Raw genomic sequence first — 19,537 nt, forward strand, 5'->3', positions numbered from 1 at the left:
CAACTCTCTAATGGAGTTAAGGCAGCCAGAAAACGAACCTAAGCACAGATGTTAGCATCCTCCTCTCCCAGTCTTTCCCCAAGACAGTCRTAGCAGCAGGGACTGGAAATCTCCAAGTGTTTTGTTTATTCTGCTAATTTATTCTCCCTTGACATGCCTTAGACCTGTAAGTTATTTATAAGTTAGTGATAAACCCTTCTGGAAAGGAATTAGGTCAGAATTCTAAATTCCTTTATTAAACTGGATGGCTTATTATCACATCTCAGTTTATTTTGTTAGGCTTAGAAATACATTCCACTTTTACAGTTGAACAGGCTGGGTGTGAGCAGGAGTATTTATGTTCTGGGTAAACTATCCGCTCACRTGCACCAAACAGCATCACGGTCCATTTTAACATCTACTCACTTTGCTTACCACGATTTAGCTAGAGAGTGTTCTTGCAGGGCCTTTCTCAAGCCTTACCTCTTACTAGCTACAAAGCTGAATAGCTTAAAAGCCAACAAATGTTCTGATGTGAAGATGTTCTGAATAATGTGGCATTGGCACGGCGGACGTTTTATGCGGGCACGTGCCTCTACTTTCCAGGGCTTGTTTTAACATCGGACTCTGAAGTAAATGTACTAATTGTAGGATTACACATGGTTTGACGGGGACTAGGAATAAAAACTCAGTCTTATTACTGAACTACATTAAAGCTAGACACAGTTTTAGATATAGTTGGAAACAGCTGAMAAAAAGATTTCTCTTGGTAAATGCTGACTCATCAAATGTTAATTGCTTTGGGGAATGGAAGAAAAACATTATTACACTGTGAAAATCCAGCAAATTCATTTTCAAATTCAAGATAATTTGCTCTTAATCTATCTCTCAAAATTAAGTGATTATACTGCTCACTAGAAAGAACAAAGGCTTTGCTAAATTAAAAAAAAAAAAAAAAAACTACGTCAGGTGCTCTTATCAAAACTGTAAGTCATCTAAAGCAAAAGTTAATCTGATATTTGGGGTTTTCTTACAAACTTCTACAGATTACAGAAGAGAACAGGAGATTCCTATTGATGTTTAGAAAAAASATACTTAATTATTGAAAAGACCAGTTGCTCAAACAATCATAAAAAGCCCATGAGGATTATAGCCATGGTTGTTATGCCCTCACAACACACATGGAAATCAATACTCATCAAGGCCTACCAGTATCACAGTCAATGTCAATAGTCAGCGGCGTCTAGAAAGAACATCAGCCCCAACCCAAAAGCTACGCATGCCTGCCCAGAACGAGTACCATCAGCACCTATCAATAGAGCTCCATAGTGACAGATCAGTATCGGACCTTATCAATAGGATTGGAATTCAACAGGCATCGATACCACGCAACACTGAGAGCAATCGATGGTGACATCCTTCCATGCCTACCAAGAGTAACATTGGCCRCAGACCAAAAGTTACATAAGCCTGTCCAGGGCAAGACATATCCAAGCTCTCGGCAGGGATCAATATCAACAGTCACCCATAACTATCGAGACCTCCTCCCATCAATCCCTCCCTATAAYGAAGTTTGCAAAGCAACAGCACACGATGCCCCTCAACGTTGAGAAGTATTCATGCATACCAAGAGAGGTATTACAAGAAGATAACTTCAAGGAAAAATGGTAAGCATAAACACATATTAGGGGAAGGTGTCAAAAAAAAAAATCTGCAGAGCTCTGTGAAGTTATTTATTATGTGAAAACCTGATACGATTGACTATGCTTCCAACATTTCAACTCARAAGTTATTAAATTATGTTCACAGGGATGAAGTGAATCAGAATCTAACCAAACATATTTCAGGAGCACTCAAGGCTAAATCTCAATTTAATTTCTGACAAAAGTGTACACAAAAATCTACAAAGGATACTCAAGGGGGTTATGAGAACTGCTACACCTCACAACACAAGTCTTTGCGATAGCACACCAAATAGACTTTGGCTACTGCTGCTAATATAGCTGAGAAACACTGATAAAATTAAGCACACAGACGAAAAAAGGAAGAAGTAATATAATACCGAAAACTTGAGGCAGAAATAGATTTTTGACTTTTTCAATACTCTTCATTCCCAAAGGGACTTCCTGACTTGACATTCTATTTTCCTCACCATATCCAAAGTGACAATCTTTGTCATCTCCCTAAATATAAGGATTTCATTAGAAATTTAGTAAATGTATTCAAAAATGTGTAAACCTGTTGTAAGCATTCTGCTTTATATTACAGTCTTGATTCTTTTTTTGCACTACCACAGTCAGCAACATGCATAATGTTTAGAGGAAAAGGTAGCTAGTCTCCATATTACCATTACTTAAAATAATTTTAAAGGTTCCTCTTCATAGAGGATTTTTTCCGCTCATTTATTATTTTTGGTGAAATGATTCTGGATAACCACATTCTTTGTCTGCCTATATGTGTGTGTGTGTGTGTATATATACATATATATATATGTATGTATCAATTTTTTACTTGCTGTATCCAGCCAGTCAACGGCCTATGTCATAAATTTAAAGATTTTCATATGTAAACCTGGAAATGTCTTTTAGAACTCAATTATCTTCACAGTCTAATACAGGTTCTTTATTAACTGCCTTGTAATTTTAATTTCCAGTTTGTTGCTGACTAGAATGTTTTTCATAGATTTCCTCCATTTGGCTCAACAGATGCTTTTCTGTACATTCTTAGTATCCAGCTTCACCCAGCAGCAAAATTCAGTTGTCTGTGTGTAGAAACAGTAGCTTTCCCAAATCACATCCTCCCTGGGGTTAGGAGAACGCCACTACAATTTAACCAGCAAGATGGAGAAAAGCAGCATCACTGCAATTGGAGTACGCTCAAAAATCTTAATAAAGCACTATGCCATTACAAAAGATTGCTATAGCAATACCTGCCCCAATCTCAATTACTTGCAAGTATATTGCAAGTAATATATATATATATATATAACGCTCAAAAATCTTAATAAAGCACTATGCCATTACAAAAGATTGCTATAGCAATACCTGCCCCAATCTCAATTACTTGCAAGTATATTGCAAGTAATATATATATATATATATAAAGTGTGTGTGTATATATACATATATATACACACGTATATATATACACACACACTTTTTATATATATATACATATTACTTGCAATATATACACACGTATACACACACTTTTTTATATATATATATATATATAACTTGCAATATATATACACATATATATATATGTATATATACACACACGCACCACTGCTGAGTTTGTTTATTCCAATATGGATCAAAATTATTAGTGAGACTATTTCCTAAGTATATTTATCATCATTCCTAAATGTAAATTGATGGTAGAGAAACCCCAACAGACATATAGATTTTTCATGTAGATACTATCCTCTTATGAAAAAACAGTTGGCTGTCTCAGAGCCATAGCTGGCTAGYCATAGAAAGCAGTACAGAAATTCTCTTTACATTAAGTTTTATTTGAAAAATGCTACAATTACATAAAACAACTCAGAGAAGATGATAATTTAGACATACAGATAAATTACCATGACATTTTCTTGCCATTAAGAATACGAATAAAATATTAGTTGACTGTTATATGGTATAAGGACAGAAGAAAGGAGAAGATATAAAAGCAAAATTCAGTATTTTTGAGGAAGTATGGGTAATATTTTTACCTCCAACTAGGTGATGACAGAGTACTGATTACCTTAGCAAGGTAGTACAGGTGACAGCAAAAAGGTGGCACCATTGTCCCCAGTGGAGAATTCAGGCTCATGTTAAATTTGAGCCCAGGTGAGAAGGGATTAATTAACCTAATTAGCCTAAGTACTCATATAGGCATCCTGAAAAGGGCTTTGTCTTTCTAATGGTTCTACTCAAAATAACTAGATTCCTATTCTTAAAAATATGTACACGCTTTATTACTTTTTTTTTCTTGGTTTGTTCTCTAGCAGGAGTCACATAACTTTTTATGAACAGACTGTTTTGCAGTCCCTTCATTAGAGAAATGTAAGCAGCCCCAGTCTGGAAAGGACTTTGCAGGATGAAGACAGTGAACAGCACCTCAAGTTCATGTTCAGTGTAGACTTCTGAAAGCTTAAAGGAGTACTTTGGTGATTACAGGTATCACTGTACTCCTCTGTTCACTAAACTCTTTCATACTCAGAGACTTGAGATAAAAATAGTGTCTGATTTTACTTTAAGATGGGTTTCTATATTTATTATGCATATGCATCTCTAACACGTTTTCCTAAAAAATACTGTGAGAAGAAAATGTAAAGCATTAGAAAGTTATCTGAATGAAGACTTTTTTTTTTAACCCCAAGTTGCAAAACCTTTTCATACTATACAAATGCTATAGCCCTTCTCATTTATTCTTCTCCTTACACATTCTTTGCCATATAAGAAAAGTTTTCAGATTTAGAAATATCAAAGGTGTCTTTTTGAACCCCTGCTAGACCTTTGCAATCATCAACTTACTGCAAAGAAGCAAAGAACTGAACTTCGTATTTTAAGTGTTCCTAAACTCTGTTCTATTCCTTTTCTTGGACATTCTCAAAATACAATCTTATTTTTTCAATCAACCTTCAAATGCCAAATAGATTGTCTCATGCCTTCCTTCAGAAAGAAGTCATTTGAGAAGTGATGTAATTCATAGAACAACAACACAGTGGCCCAGTATTACCTTCAGCTTCTGCAAACAAGGGAAGGTTTTAGACAATGCTTACAATTAAAATAATCGAAATTTAATTGATTAAAATAACTAAAAGCCTTTATATGATGACTGTTGTATGAACGGTTATTCCTAGCACATTTATGTATGGCTGTCTCTACACAAAATGCTTGGTTCCTATCACAGAAAATACAGATTTCAATGTGTTTGTATTTAACATTAATTGCTATAAAACCTATAGAGAATTTTAGGACTCCGTAGGTTTCACCGAAAACAATTAAAACATCTGAACCTGTCAACATTTAAAWTTTTTTCTGTAAACCACAGTAAGTTAGACAATGTATAGATTGTATGCTGTATACAATCTAAACATTCAAGAAAGCATTATAGGAGGAATTAACAACGGAAAAAGATTCCAAAACAAATAGTCATTTGATTTCCTTCTTTCTACCATTTCTCTTCTATTCTCAGTTAACAAAAGAAAGATAAAGATCAAAACCAATATTAAAAAAAAATTCCTTCCAACCAACTGTATATGTCTTTCTAGGTATACAGCATACGGTTTTAATATTGTTCAGTTTAGTGCTTTCACCAAATTAAACATGATCTTACAGAGCATCCAATGATTTCTATGGTAGCATCATCATCCAATTCTGCTCAGCAAGTCTCAACGATTCGGGTCCAAAATAAGATGGGAAGGCTAACTCCAAAAGTAAGGTCTTTCATGCGAGTAGGACATTTGCCAAACTATCCTTCAGCAGAACCTTAGACTGCACCATATACTTCTCAATGACACATCAAACCATAACTGCAGGCTCAGTTCTGCATCTCTGGACCAGGTAAAACACCAAGCAGCTTTCCTGAAGAACTTGCTAAAATCATGCTTGTAATGACCTGTCTTAAGAAACTCTCATCACCTTACAGTTATTCCACAGGTCCCGTTTTCTTAGCACAACTACCTCTTAACTGTGTGCATTAATTAAACAAAATTTCCAAAAAATACAAGACTAGTATCTCCTTAAAAGAATGATAAAGGATGAATTCTTCAGTAGAGAGAGGTGATTTGAACTTCTTTGATCACATCAGATGCAAGGCTTCGTAGACATGTTAATGGATGTCTTGTGAAAAGGAGGAGGAACTTATAAAAGCCAGAGACACTTTTCTCACTCGTTTTAAAAGTTACTCTTCTTAACATTTTTAATCGTTATTCACAGAAGGAGACCGAAAGGTCAGCATCAACGTCAGACTGTTCTGATTTGTGAAGTGTAACTTAGCAAGCACTTCCAAGCAAGTAATAGGAATTAATATTAATCTAGTGCTCTTTATATAACTTTTCTAAATTTACTGGAATTGAAGCATCATGAAGTAAAATCCCCATGAACAACCTACATCTCTGCCCACCTGCACCCTTCCCCAACTGGGCTTGGAAGAACAGGGGTATAGTTTATTCGCGCTGGTGCAGAGCTATTCATTGGGAAAGGAAGAGCAAAACGAACTGCAATCACTGGTCTGAAGCTCCATAACAAGACATCAATATAAGAGCAAGATAAAGCATGTCTAAGGGAATTAATTGTGCTGCGATGTATGCTTGAAGTCAGATGTCATTTGACAGAATAACTATTTTGGGAGAGAGGGCGAGGAGTGGAGAGATAAGCCAGAASAACAAAGTAATTGAAAAAGATAACRTGAAAAAAAGGAAATGATGGCAAAGACCATTAACCTTTCGTAGAGAAGGCTTCGTCTAAGCTGGGTTGAATCCATGAACGTGCTACAGGACTGACCAGGCRTCGGTGGCAGGAGGTGGCCCAGGAGCACACTGCTGCTACGAGCTGCCTCGTGCTCACCCCAGAACTGCGTCCATCCCAGGCACAGCTGCCGTCACATCCCTCCCCAAAAGACACGGCCTGTTGAACAACCCTTCCATGCTTTATCGTTACTTAGTTATTTAAGAGAGAAAAGGAGGAGACAGAAAGCAGAAGTAACAACTATATTTTCACTGCTCGTACAGTTTCTATTATTAAGAACCTTTCAACTTACCAAAGTTGAATTGCATCTGAACCTCTTTCTAAAAGAGTTTAACTATATATAAGTCATAACAAGATCTTCAATGTTATTTCAAATGTTTTTACAAAAAAAAAAAGAAACAAATCAAGGAAGGTGCCCTAATTAAGTTACTTATTTTCTATATTTTACATTTATTTCTATGCATGATTTTTATTATGAATATCTTATTGCTCATCCTTCCCTTGAATTGGGAAATACAAGAGCATTGCCTTTGCAGGTAAACATTCAGCAATGGCCAGCCTCCAAACACACACTGCAACCAAAGCTCCCATTGCCTTGAGATAATATCAGAAATTCTCCATCTCTCTGAAGAAATACTGGCATTGGCAGCCCTGAAAAGGCATTRTATCTTGGGAAAAAGATCTTCCTCACTGTCAGTATGAAAACAAATCTAACAACTAAATTAACGATAATAGCACTCAGAGTGTTCTGGGATCTTTATTCCATACTGGTAGTACCACTCTCTTGCTGCTAGTGCCAGCAGCCCTCTTGATTTGCACCGCACTTCACAAACTGCATCTAGAAGATATCATCAGTGAAATACGTTCATTGCTGTAAATTGAAGCTAAAATGCTATATATTAAAAAAAATATTTTAATACATTAAATTTCTTCAGAGCGCTAAACTAAGCGATTATGAATTCACTATCTAATTGAATGTATATACTGTGATACCATTAGTGTCACAGTAAATGTATTTTCTTCCACAGCTGCATCTCTTGGAATCACAATATTGCTAGAAAGGCGCTATTTTCTTGTAGAACTTAAGCCTTGAAAATTTTTCTCTGCTGTCAGCCTGAAAAGGTCCCTTCCCCGTGAACAAGCTCACAGCATAGAAAACAGAAAAAAAAAATAGAGGAAAAGATGACAAACCTCAGAGAAAAGAATACATTAAATTTGAGCTCCTAGAAAACTTATACTAAAATTAACTCTGTTTTTTCTTCAGAAAAAGACTAAACCTTATTTCAAATAAAATACTTTGAGGTTTCAGTTCATTAAAGACAAAACAAATCATCTGGGATTTTGCAGAAGCTTTCTTGTGTGTCAACAGAAAAAAAAAACCTGAAGTGGGTAACTTAATCAGATATTTTTACCACTTACTCATGGGAATAATTTTTAGGCATCAAAAGTAAAACTGGAATCAAGCAGTAAATGATATTCCTTTATTTGTATCCATTTGGAACAGGTAGGATTTACTCCCATGAGTTCTTGTGACTACCATTCTAAGTTTTCACATCTTCAATACTTAAACAAGAAGTAATTCTACGCACACACCACAGTCCCTGCGTTTTTCATGGGATACTTGGTTTTACATATGAAATCAAACTCTAGCACAAGCCTTTTTTCAAAGCATCAGTCCATCTTGTGTCCTCGTAAAACCCAACCCACCTCTCTGATGAATGTCACGGCCAAGAGACTCTACCCCCCAAGAGGCACCTTCAGGTGTTGAGTTCACAAGGAGCTTTGGCTGATCACAACCACCGTGATTAACGTTACGGTGGAAGCGGTGAGACCAACTGGCACGGCACAGCMGAGCGTTTCAAAAGAAACCCGGTCACATAAATAAGATGGGAGTGGAAACAGAGGAAGCGGCCACACCACAGTCGAAACCAGGCAAAACGGGAATCAGGCCTGAATCCCTGTTTCTGATCTCCTAATATAAGACTCATAGCTAAATACTACCCCCTGCCAAGCAAGGGACGTAAAATTAGATTTACAAACGTAAATTAAGCCATCAACATGTGCATAGTGTGATTTTCAAAGCGCCTTRTAAGACTGGGTAGTATATCCTATTACTATCAAAATAGCTTTGAAAACGCTTTGGAAGCCCGATTGTCCTGCCACGGTGTCTCCTTTCCCTCCGCATTCAGCTCTGCTCCGCAGCTGTACAGAAACAGAGACAGCTGATACTAATTCTCCGTGTCCTTGCGACACAGAGCAGCATATTTCTAAGGAGCTCTCGCACTGCTACAAAACTAGAGTCGAAGTTACTCCTGAGGCATACTTCAATATCCTCTAGGCGTTACGAATCTAGAATGTCTGCTCCAAAAATAAACTCAGCGAGCAAAGAACAAGTAAAGGACATCCCCCAAATCCACGTAGCGACGCAGCTCTYCAAATGGAGCCATGCGCACTTCACACAGACCACAAGTATTACAGATGATCATACAAATACTAATTAAAATCTTCCCATATCACAAGCGAACACATGTGGGGCCCCTCGAAAAGAGAGAGGGATAAAAGATATCAGGATTCACCAAAGCAATCAAGTCTAATCACCACAAAAACATTAAATTAAAGAAAACCAAAAAGGGAGGAAGTAGGACTGAAATAAAGGATTAGAACATAAGCTCTGCCAGAATTTTTAGGCTTTATGCTGCACAACAAAAACAACAAAGACGCGTATATGCAAAAAGATGAAAAGTGATTTTGCTCTTTTAAATAGCTCGTAGCAGTATTCAAGCACTGCTCGCTGTTCTTCCGGCTTGAAAGCAACTCCGAGCAGCATGTAGGAAGTGGGAATAGTTTAACAAATTCCATCTCACAGAGGGATTCTCAAATGCAGTGGTGACAAGAAAACTGACTTCGTTAGGTATGAGAAATAAAGGTCAGTGAAAATGTCAGGTATATATCACACTAAAAAATTTTTACTTTGTTATTGCTGCTTAACATATGTGTTCCTACAAACGAGTAGGAAAAGGTCTTAAAGTCAAGGATCACTCGAGTTTTATAGCAGTTTGGTATAGATGTAAGTCGGTTTCTATCTTAAAGCAACAAAATATGGAATTACAAGAGCACTTATGTAGAGAGGACTTCACAAGCTGGACTGGAGGGCACATGGAGGCTACCGCCCTGCTGCCCACGTTTCTGGCTCCGTTGGCGTCCCGGGCACTTCTCATCACCTTCGCAATGGTTTTTGAGAAATGAGCTGGAGCCAGGAGTCCTTCAAAGTCATAACTATGACAGGAGCAAGTGAGCTCAGGCCTTAACAGTACTAAAGAAGTGGGGRAAAAAGTTACAAATTGGAAGCAAGTTTTTCCTGCTAGACCTTTTCCTTCTGAGAAAATTTATTCTGTAAATAAAATTGCTCTCCTCTTCAAAATTTGAAGCAACATGAGTTTTATACACTACATTTGCCACACTCTCACAAAATGCAATTCTATTGTCTYTTAAATACCACCTATTTAAGCATTAGTTTCTAGATATCACAGAGATAAAGAAAGCAAGATGGTTGTTCTTTATATCTACTTTATAGTACCTACCTGATGGTTTTGCAAATCRCAAGGGCTAGATGTTACAAATTCCAGGCAAAYTKCAAGAGCTGTGAAAGTCCCATCACCAAGTCTTTGCTGYGAAGCTTTGTGCTACTGTGCAAAAYATCTCTCATTCCCTTYTCTCCAGCAGGCTGCAGGCCATAATGCTTTACCCTAAGTGCCCTTTTTYGGCACCAGTGCAGTCAGCAGCAGATAAAAATGCAGAAACAAAGTCTCACCCCAACTTCCCGCCCAAGGTCAGGTTGCCCCTCCAATGCCCAAGGTACCCACATTGCCGATCCCAATCTCCCTGCGCCCCTTGGCTGGAGAATTCACTGACCTGTGCGCTGCTGAGCACAACGCTGTCCTTCCCCTGCACGTTCCCCTCCAGGAAACTGTTTCTGCCTTGGGAACCCTGTCTGCTCAGCCTCAGATAACAGTGCTGAGGATAAAAGGTTTGGCTGCTGGAAAAGCCGTCTATTTGACTCACTAGCTACTAYGTGCTTGGTTACATGTATCATGCAAAAGGGAGTTTATTGATCTTCAAAATCATCACAAGAGGTTGTAAACTCTGTTAGATTGCAAAGGTTGGATTTTGACGTTTGATTGGCCAAATATATCACCGAAGCGTTCACAGTTACCACTCTGGTTTCATTTCTCTCCTGTATTCCTTGCCTAGCCTCAACAGCTACAATGATATACGAGCGCTGAACATAACAAAGCACTGTTTATCTTCTCCTGTTATTCTGAACTAAATGAGTTTTTGCTGATTTTGTCTACAGTCAGCTTTATTGAATTCCACATCATGCCCAGTTGTCTCTTCCAAGACGATGTCTATGGCAGATACTTTTATAATCCAGGCAGCTGATCTTCCTGGTGACAACACAGAAAGGGATGAGCGCATCCCAGTTCACAAACATTTAGCAGCTTCTCTGTTTCAGTGCAACAGTTTGGTTATTTCTTCCACTTTTGCCAGCAATGGCAAAGTATATATTCTGTATATAGGAAAAAAAAGAAATATCTGACTGGCTTCCACGTGTTATTTTAGTGGGAAAGGTTGTAGACATGTATATAATGGAAAGATTATACTGCCAAGGGCACTCTAAGCTGACCAAAATGTTGTCTTTAATTATCTGCTTTCTCTCTCTAAACCTAATCTTGCTAACTCTTAACATGTTGGACCATCTCTCTACATTAATTTTCAATAAAGAAGAAAGATTCAGTCAATGAGCCTCAAATTAGCTAAATTAACAAAGTAATGGTCTCTTCTGAGTAGTCAGACAATTCTAATGCAGCTCCCAAAGGATCAACAAGGCTCTGCCACGTAGCGACACATCAAAAGGCAGAATTTATGTCATGCTCATCTATTTTTATTGCTTACATTTAGCACAGGAACACTTTGAAATGCTTCACTAGGCTTCATTTCTGATGATAGCATCACCTGTTAAAACCATTAATCTCAGGGTATAATTAGTAGTTCCAGTGTATCTCCCTGATTAAAAAAAAAAAAAAAAAAATCTCAGGCACCTCCAAATTACCACGTTGGGCACATTAATGAAGGCATTCCCTCAGAAAACTATCCTCTCCATCACCACTTCCCCTTAACTCTGAACTCTAAATTGATGTTTTATAATGTGCAGTAGCAATAACTACGGTATTAGTACCGAATCTTTAGAAATTTAAATCTCAAACCAAATCTAAAGACCTCTGACCTTTCTCACTACCTTTCACTATTTTGACCATGCTATATCTCCAAGCCTATTCCATATCTGAAAGTAAATCTCYTCTTCTCTCTCATTTCCCCTAAACCACAAACACTGACTCCACTCAAGCATCTTCCTGAATTCCAGGTTTCTCACAATACAACTGTCAAGCTCTGTTTTTTCTCATGCTCTTCAAACCCTTTGATCTTTTACCAATCTTAACATAAATAATTGAGTCCAATAATAACTTAAACATTTTTACAAGAAAATGATTATGTTGCAGACTTCTCCCTTTTCACTCTTTGATGAAACTAAAAATAACCTAGGCATAGAGAAAGAAAACTTGATATATCAGCAACAAAAGGAGAATTGGAAAGTCAAAGTTATTGTGACAAAAATGAAAGGACTGGACACAGTCTATCACAAAATTGATTAAATGCCACTTGCACCAAAAACTGAAAAGGAAAAGAGGCATTTTTTTGCATTATGAAAATCAGCAACACTTCTTCTTTTTTTTTTTTTTTTTGCACCTGCAAAATAATTGTTCATAAAAGGAATAAACTTCCAGAACACATCACAGCAAACTGTTTTAGGGGAATTTGCTACTTATATTGTAAAGCTGCAACTGAAAAAACAAGAAAAGTATCTTTGTAACCAGCAGAGATCATCACTAACAAATGACCAGGAATTAAAGTCATAACAAAAATACAAGTATACCCCATTGCATACTTAGAGCAATTAAATAAAGGCAACTGCAATTTCAGACAAACAAGTTTACTGTAATAAGTCTGGAAACCTACACATATAGGAGAAACAAACAGGCAAGATAAGAGAAATTTCACATCATTTTGAAGTGTTAAATTTGATGAGGCAGGGCAACTTTTTCAAACCTTACATGTACTAATACAGAAGTCCTTGAACAGACCCATAGAGGTTTAGGCTCAGAAACATCAGGTGACTTCTTGCATAGCCTCTTCAACTTCCACGTGTCTGCTTTAAGAATCCCAAGTGGTATTATACTCACAAAATAATGGGCACTCACCCCACGGCCATTTTACTATATTTACTCCCTGCAAGTCCACACATGCCGGTATTAAGGGACTTAACATTACAGATCTTTTCTAAGAAATATAGGCCTAAATATATTAAAATTTGAATTTTTTTAAAAGGGTATTTTAACAAGACAATATGATTTTCATGAAATGTGAGTATTTATTTATAGCTCGAGAATATCACCAAATCATTGGTGATAGCCCCAGTAAGCACAAGTAATCTTGTACCTTACTGGAAAGGCTCCTGTCTAAAATAAGAAAAGGACGGTTGTGCTATACATTCGTCATCAAAATCTGGTATCATCGCAGAGTAGGTCTTGTCTATCTATACTACTATAGGCAGTATGCTGTAAATTACATTAAAGTTGCTCTTCACCCAATTCTGCTACACAACCAAAAAGCACCGTTCTTTGATTTGACACAGTCACTTTTCATCAATAGATTGCTATTAGAACTATAAGATAACTTTCTTGTATTTGGAGTTACTTGTTTTTAAATCTATCACTATTAAGTAACTTGCTAGCTTAATGCAAAACTCATACAGGCACTCAAGCCAAATGATAGCAAGCGTTTATTTCCTGAGCTCCAACCAGCAGCAATTCATCAGCTACACAGACCCATCAAAGRGAGTAAAGCTATTCTGTTGCGGTGTCTTGCAGGACTGAAGGTTTGTTGCTGTGACACAAAATAGATTTCACAGCACCTGGAAGCACAATGTTCCTAAAACGCTAGGGCAACCCTGTTTTTAAGGGTTGAGAAATACACAACCAACAACAGGCCACTGCAACGTGAAGGCGAGAATGCATATGCCATATAAAAATTCTTCGGTGAACACAAACGCTAAAGACTAAGGGAAAAATAAAGGTTGAGGGCACTGATATCAGAGTTAAGTCTGTGGTTGGGGATAAACCCATTCACAGGAACTGCAGAACAAACCTGTAAAAACACCGTAACCTGAGGTCTATGACCCAATGAATATTCTTATGAAAACAGTAAGATCTTCAAATATTTTCTCAAATGTAAAGTAGACCAAGAATAATCATTAGCAAGTCTCCATGTTTGTCCCACTTCATGTCAAAGAGAGAAATGAAAACAAAGGAAACACTAAAATCTCTAGCAGGCTGGTAATTTCTGCATGCTAAATGTTATTAAACACATGGTTGTGCCTCACCATCTTTCACATTCAAGACCAAGGCTGCAGGTTCACATCAACCGTTCAATAGATGGCACTGTACGTTCATCTACAAATACCTTACGTGCCATTAAATGGAGACGGCTGAGCTGGAGAAATGAGTGTACTGAGTTTTGTCACCTGCCCTAATTTTACTAGAGACACTGCTTAAAAGGAATTGTCCTTTATCAGAAGATAGAAGAGCTTCGTAGTAAGTAATATAAAGGGAGTGGAAGTTTAAACCACAGAAAACTTGTCTGACAAAAGTGCATTTACAGTGCTCAGACCTTCATTTCTCCCTCTAAAAAGGCAAATATATAGGCATGGCTGTGGATTGCCTCTTCAACAAGGAACCAACATGGTTCAATAGCAACATCTGCTTGCAGGAAAAAAACCAGACATTCAAAAAAAATATGCACTGTCCCTTTAGCAGAAAGTTGGGGAAGAGATCTTATAAAAATGCATACTACTAAACACAATATTCATAATTCATCAAATCCTGACATATTCTGGAATATGCTAGTGCATATTCCACGTCACTTCAACCAGGTATGATAGCAGGTAAATTACATTGTGTAAAAGCTTAACTAAAACGAAGCTGCACATCCAAAGCGTCTTGGTCTAGAAAGGGTTTTCAACATTAGAAAAACATTCCATTATTAATRAAATAGCAGACGAGAAAACTGACATTATTTCTCCGCATTACATTCTGCTTTAACCAACAGGAGTTCATAGAAAGTAGAACTGAGTATCTATAAATATTCATATTAATACCAAGCTCTTGCACTCATATTTCAAGAAAACAATTGAACGAACACCCATTACTGCCACCACAGTAAACCCAGTGTTTACTATACAAATAAACRCTGGGCTTGCTGGGTTTTGAGATTCACATCACACTGCTAGTTTRGGCTGTTTTGTAGTATTTGACACTTGTATAATCATATTTCGTTACTAATAGGTGCAGTTAAGATAGTTTAACCACCAAGTAGGCTAGAAATGGATTTGAAAGGTGTAGTGCAGAAACCTATTTGCAGTTGGTAATAGCTGTGAAGGCCCTTTTTCTTAAAAAAAAGAAAAAAAGAAAAAAAAAGGTTTTAGGCCATATGSTTTTATGATTTTTTTTTCTGGAAATTTCTTTTCTTTACCAGCTGCTTAAAAACAAGAAACAAACAAAAAAGGAATTAAAACAGATGAAAACAATAAGGKCTGCAAGCCCATAGTTGTATCACACCATTACCTTGTGAGTCTTCCCTTTCAATAATTTTTATTTTTATTCTCTTATGGTTTTTTATTACCGATGCTGGTGCAACTTAGAGCAACTCTTGTCACACTTCAGTATTTTCAGGAAGAATGCAAGCACTCTGTGTTTACGTGATCTTCCCTTTCTATCTGCTCCAGCTGCAAAGCCAGATTACTGGAAGCAAGTTTAATAAATACTCTAACACATGGCTAGCCTCCAGGTATGAAGCTGGGAAGAAACAGTATTTTTAAGTCCTTCCTCCAGAGAGAAAGCTGGTACCAGAGGGTTTCTTTTCTTGTCATAAGGAAACCTTAATTTGGATAAGTTAGTTTACATCTAAAGATCAAGAGGTCAACTAAAAACTGTATCACGACCACAGAATGGCAAAAAGAATTCTTCACTTTCCAAGGTGATGACAGTTATAAAAGCCTAAGAAATATTTGTCTAATTTTCATTCAACCTTCATATCACCTCATCTGTGGGTTGCAAGAAATTTCACTTTCCCTTACCAGGACAGGTCTCTGCACATACATGTTCCCTCAMATAAATTTTATTCTAATTCTGCCCACAATTATCAGTAACATTTATTAGACTTATTTTCCGTTCCTTCCACCAACAACCACAAAAACTCATTTACTTTATGCAGAATTTAATCAGTAGGTATCGTATTTGTTTGACAGCTTTCTCATTTTCTCAATTCTACGTAATTTGACAGGGACCATTATAGACCCCATAACTAGTCTTTCAGAATGACTTTCACAAGGTTAGTTCACTTATTAATTGACCCTTGGTAATGGTAATTTAAGAAGCATATTAATCTCATCTGTCAGTTCTAACACATACTAGATGTATAAAATAATTTGTCTTTTGCAAGGAGCCTCGCAACAAAAATGAAGTGTCTAAATTTTTAATTAATATGCATTTTCTTTCAACAAATGAGAYTGGAGTGGAAGGAGACTTCTTTTCAGTGGTTTTCTTTATTCTCCCTTAAAGCTCCTGCATTGTCTTATTATGAAGATAAACACCGTTTTACCAGTCAATAAAGCCTATGATCTAAATCRTCCACAAAGGACATTCTGCTGCTCTCAACACAGATCCCTGAAACTCAAAAGACGTGTGCACAAAGCATTCACCACTCCGACAGCAGTCGTGGTTATTACTGCATATACAGATTAAACGTTTCTTGCATTTAAGGCGATTTAATCCACTAAGAACATTAAACAAAAGATTACTATTCAGAAACTGAAAAACTTCAACCACTATCAGATGCTTGAAACTGTAATCTTTTTAAATCTGGGTTTCTCATGCATCAGAGCAGTTCAGCTCAAAGAAAGGGTTATACGAATGCCTTAATCCAAAGTACTAGTAAGGGCTATAGGTGAATTTTCCTCCTCTGTTTCATTTACTAACCGAGTAAGGGGGAGCCGTTAGCAGCAAGGGGAGGCGAGAGAAGGRCCGGCCGTGCCCTTAGCGCCGGCCTGTGCGCACTCCAGAAGAGCCTAAGCACTTACCGCTGGAGAATGCACGTAATTCCCATTAAGTTTAGCTTGTTGAGCTAAAACAGGACACGTACGGTCTGTATTTAAAAGCGTAAAAGTCAGGAGAGTACAGGGGAAAAGCTAAGGTCCTCCTCCACCTCCTGTTCCCCGCTTTCCCTTTTGCACCCCGAGGTTGAGGAAGCACCTTACACAAACGCGTTGCAAAAGATGTATAGGGTGATATTATGATGTTCTGCTAACTAAAGCCTGTTCCACTGGAATACTCAAACCACCAATAAATTGGATGATTAAAATCTAGAGGCAGTTACACCAAAAACATGGTTCTGTCTTTACAGAATTTCCTACAGGTATGTGAATATCCCGTTCCACACAGTCATCACATTGCATTTTGTGGGCATGTATTTCAGGCACTTAAAAAAAAAAATGCTAACCATCTTATTTATTGGCTATATCATCACAGTGCCTCCCCAGCTGTTATAGTCTATTGCACAAAGAGGTATTCAAGCAATTTTTTAAAAAAACAAATTACATACTTGACAGACTACAGTGTCTCCTTCAGAATCATTAGTGTCAATCATGTGAGTACAAGTTTTAAGTGATGTTTGAAATACATGTTATTTAAACAATTGATCATCATTTGGAACCACTTCAAGCTTAACACAGCCATGACGAAATCCAGTATTAGCAACTCAGCTACTACAATATCACCTAACATTTCTTAGTGTGAGAATATTGCTTATTTATTCCTTCACTTATATTTAATACAAGCAACCCTGTTTCTTAATTTTTTAAGCTATGGTTTTTGATGAGGATCACCAAAGTTGGGGTATGTGAAGAACGCAGATGGGACACGGACCCTGCATACAGCTGTGACCAGTCAGGGAGATGGCACTGTACTGTAAAACTGGCGACAGGACTATCTTACCGCCTGCGACTCCTACAACTCAGTGACATCRGATGAACCGTGTCGCTTTTTGCCAGCTGAACATTTGCATCTCATTTGAGAATCTGAGTCTAAAAATGACACTTAAGATTTGTTAGTGTCAATGAACCAAAGCACCAAGAGAGAAAGTTTTACCTTCTCTTGCAGCGTATGCTCTTCCTAGCCGCTCACGACACAACGGCAAAGATGAGATGACCTGGACCAACCCATGGCACTTTGCAACCGTTTATCGTCTTGAGGGGTTAGGTTTAGCTCAGTTCATAGAATCATAGAATTGRTAAGGTTGGAAGGGACCTCTGCCGATCATCTAGTCCAACCTGGTTAGAGCATGGTGCTAATAACGCCAAGGTCATGAGTTCGATCCCCGTATGGGCTACGTGCTTGAGGGTTGGACTAGATGATCTCCAGAGGACCCTTTGAACCTTATCAATTATACGATTCTATRATCCTATATAAGCCTAACAAACTACACTGTCATCAGCAACGCTTCTGTTGCCAAAAAAAAAGTTATTGACAGCTGGAGAATCTTCATTTTTATTCACAGCAAGTGCTTTATACCGTCTAAGTCCCTAATATCTGCCCAGCATCTTCAACTAAGTTGCTCTAGAGGGATGTCTGTAACACAAGAATGAAACAGTGAGCAAATGGAAGGAAAGGAGGACTCTTGGACTTTCACTGAAATCACGTTTATACATTGCAGGGATGAAAAACATTTTATTGTTTATTTGGTTTTTATACGYTGTTGCAGCCTATTTTCTGATGATTATTTGTTTTATATTTTTGGCAGGAAACCCATGTGCCCAGATAACCATCTTCAATTTATAGCAGTAGAAAGCAATGCAGAGTTAGTTTGGAGAAAAAAATAAAAAAATAAATAAAAAAAAACAGGAACAACAAAAATATTCGCCAAAAAGAAAGAAAACAATGATAAACTAAAATGTTTAATTTTTTKGTCTTTCTGAGACTCAGAAATGACTTTACATAGATCTTTTCAGATCTAAGCATTGCACCGTRTTGAACTCTCCAATAACAGGAAAGGAATCCAAGTTTGCAAACTACAACATGTCTTTATAAAGACAACATATAATTATTCACGATGTATGATAATTACCACCCAAGCCACAGAAGCACAGAGCCCATTTCTTCCCTAGGCTGGCAGGGGGCACACGGGAGCTGGGCAGAGCACCCTGCTGGTGCTGGGGACCCGGCACCCACCTTGCGCACCCTGCTAGCCCTGCTCCGATGAACGAGCGCCTGGAGCTCGCCTAGGGCTGGGGGCTCCCAAAAACATCTGCCAGTCTGGTTGCATTCGAAAGCAGTCCAGGCCACAACCGCTAAGCCCTCCGCACGACTGGAAGCAAAGCTTAGTAAAAGGTGACAACAGGGGGGAGTCGCTCCAAAGCTCACGCCTGATCTGAGCTCAAAACTCATCTAGAGGCATCATCGGCCTGGAGCACAGCCCCACCTGCTAATCCTCCTGCAGCCCTCAAAGCCCCTGCAACTTGTCACCGCCTGCCCAATGCAAAATCAGGTTCTGTCCTSGATAACGCTTCTTGCTGGCCTTGCCGGCTGGTATTAAAAGACAAACCTACGGTACAAGGTATGTTTGCATCCTTTCTGAAAAGCAGGCATACAGGAAACCTCATACATAACAAAGTTGTTTGTCCTTCATGGAGATGAAACTCCAATCAAAAATAAGCTGTTATGTAGAGAGGGCTTAATTTATGCCTCCCTGTACCAGCCAGAATGAAAGCAACCCACAGAACCACCTGATCATTGAATTTTATCTGTGAGCAAGTCAGAATTCAAGCTTTTAATGTTCATTTTTCTCTGCTGTTTTAAAATTGTCCGGGAAAAAAAAAAAAACAATAATGGAGCACTTTTCATACAAAATTTGCATTCTGAATAGCCATTAGC

At 37.8% G+C, this 19,537-nt stretch overlaps 1 protein-coding gene across 2 annotated transcripts in view; it reads right to left on the reverse strand.

Annotated features, from left to right (window-relative positions):
* The window catches only part of CDH13 (cadherin 13), a 482,277-nt gene that overhangs the window by 203,809 nt on the left and 258,931 nt on the right, over positions 1–19,537 (reverse strand). The gene's annotated exons all lie outside the window — the stretch shown is intronic.

This window comes from Rhea americana, unplaced genomic scaffold, assembly GCF_003343005.1.
Source record: "Rhea americana isolate MKP2758 unplaced genomic scaffold, rheAme1 scaffold_24, whole genome shotgun sequence".
Classification (NCBI taxonomy): domain Eukaryota; kingdom Metazoa; phylum Chordata; class Aves; order Rheiformes; family Rheidae; genus Rhea; species Rhea americana.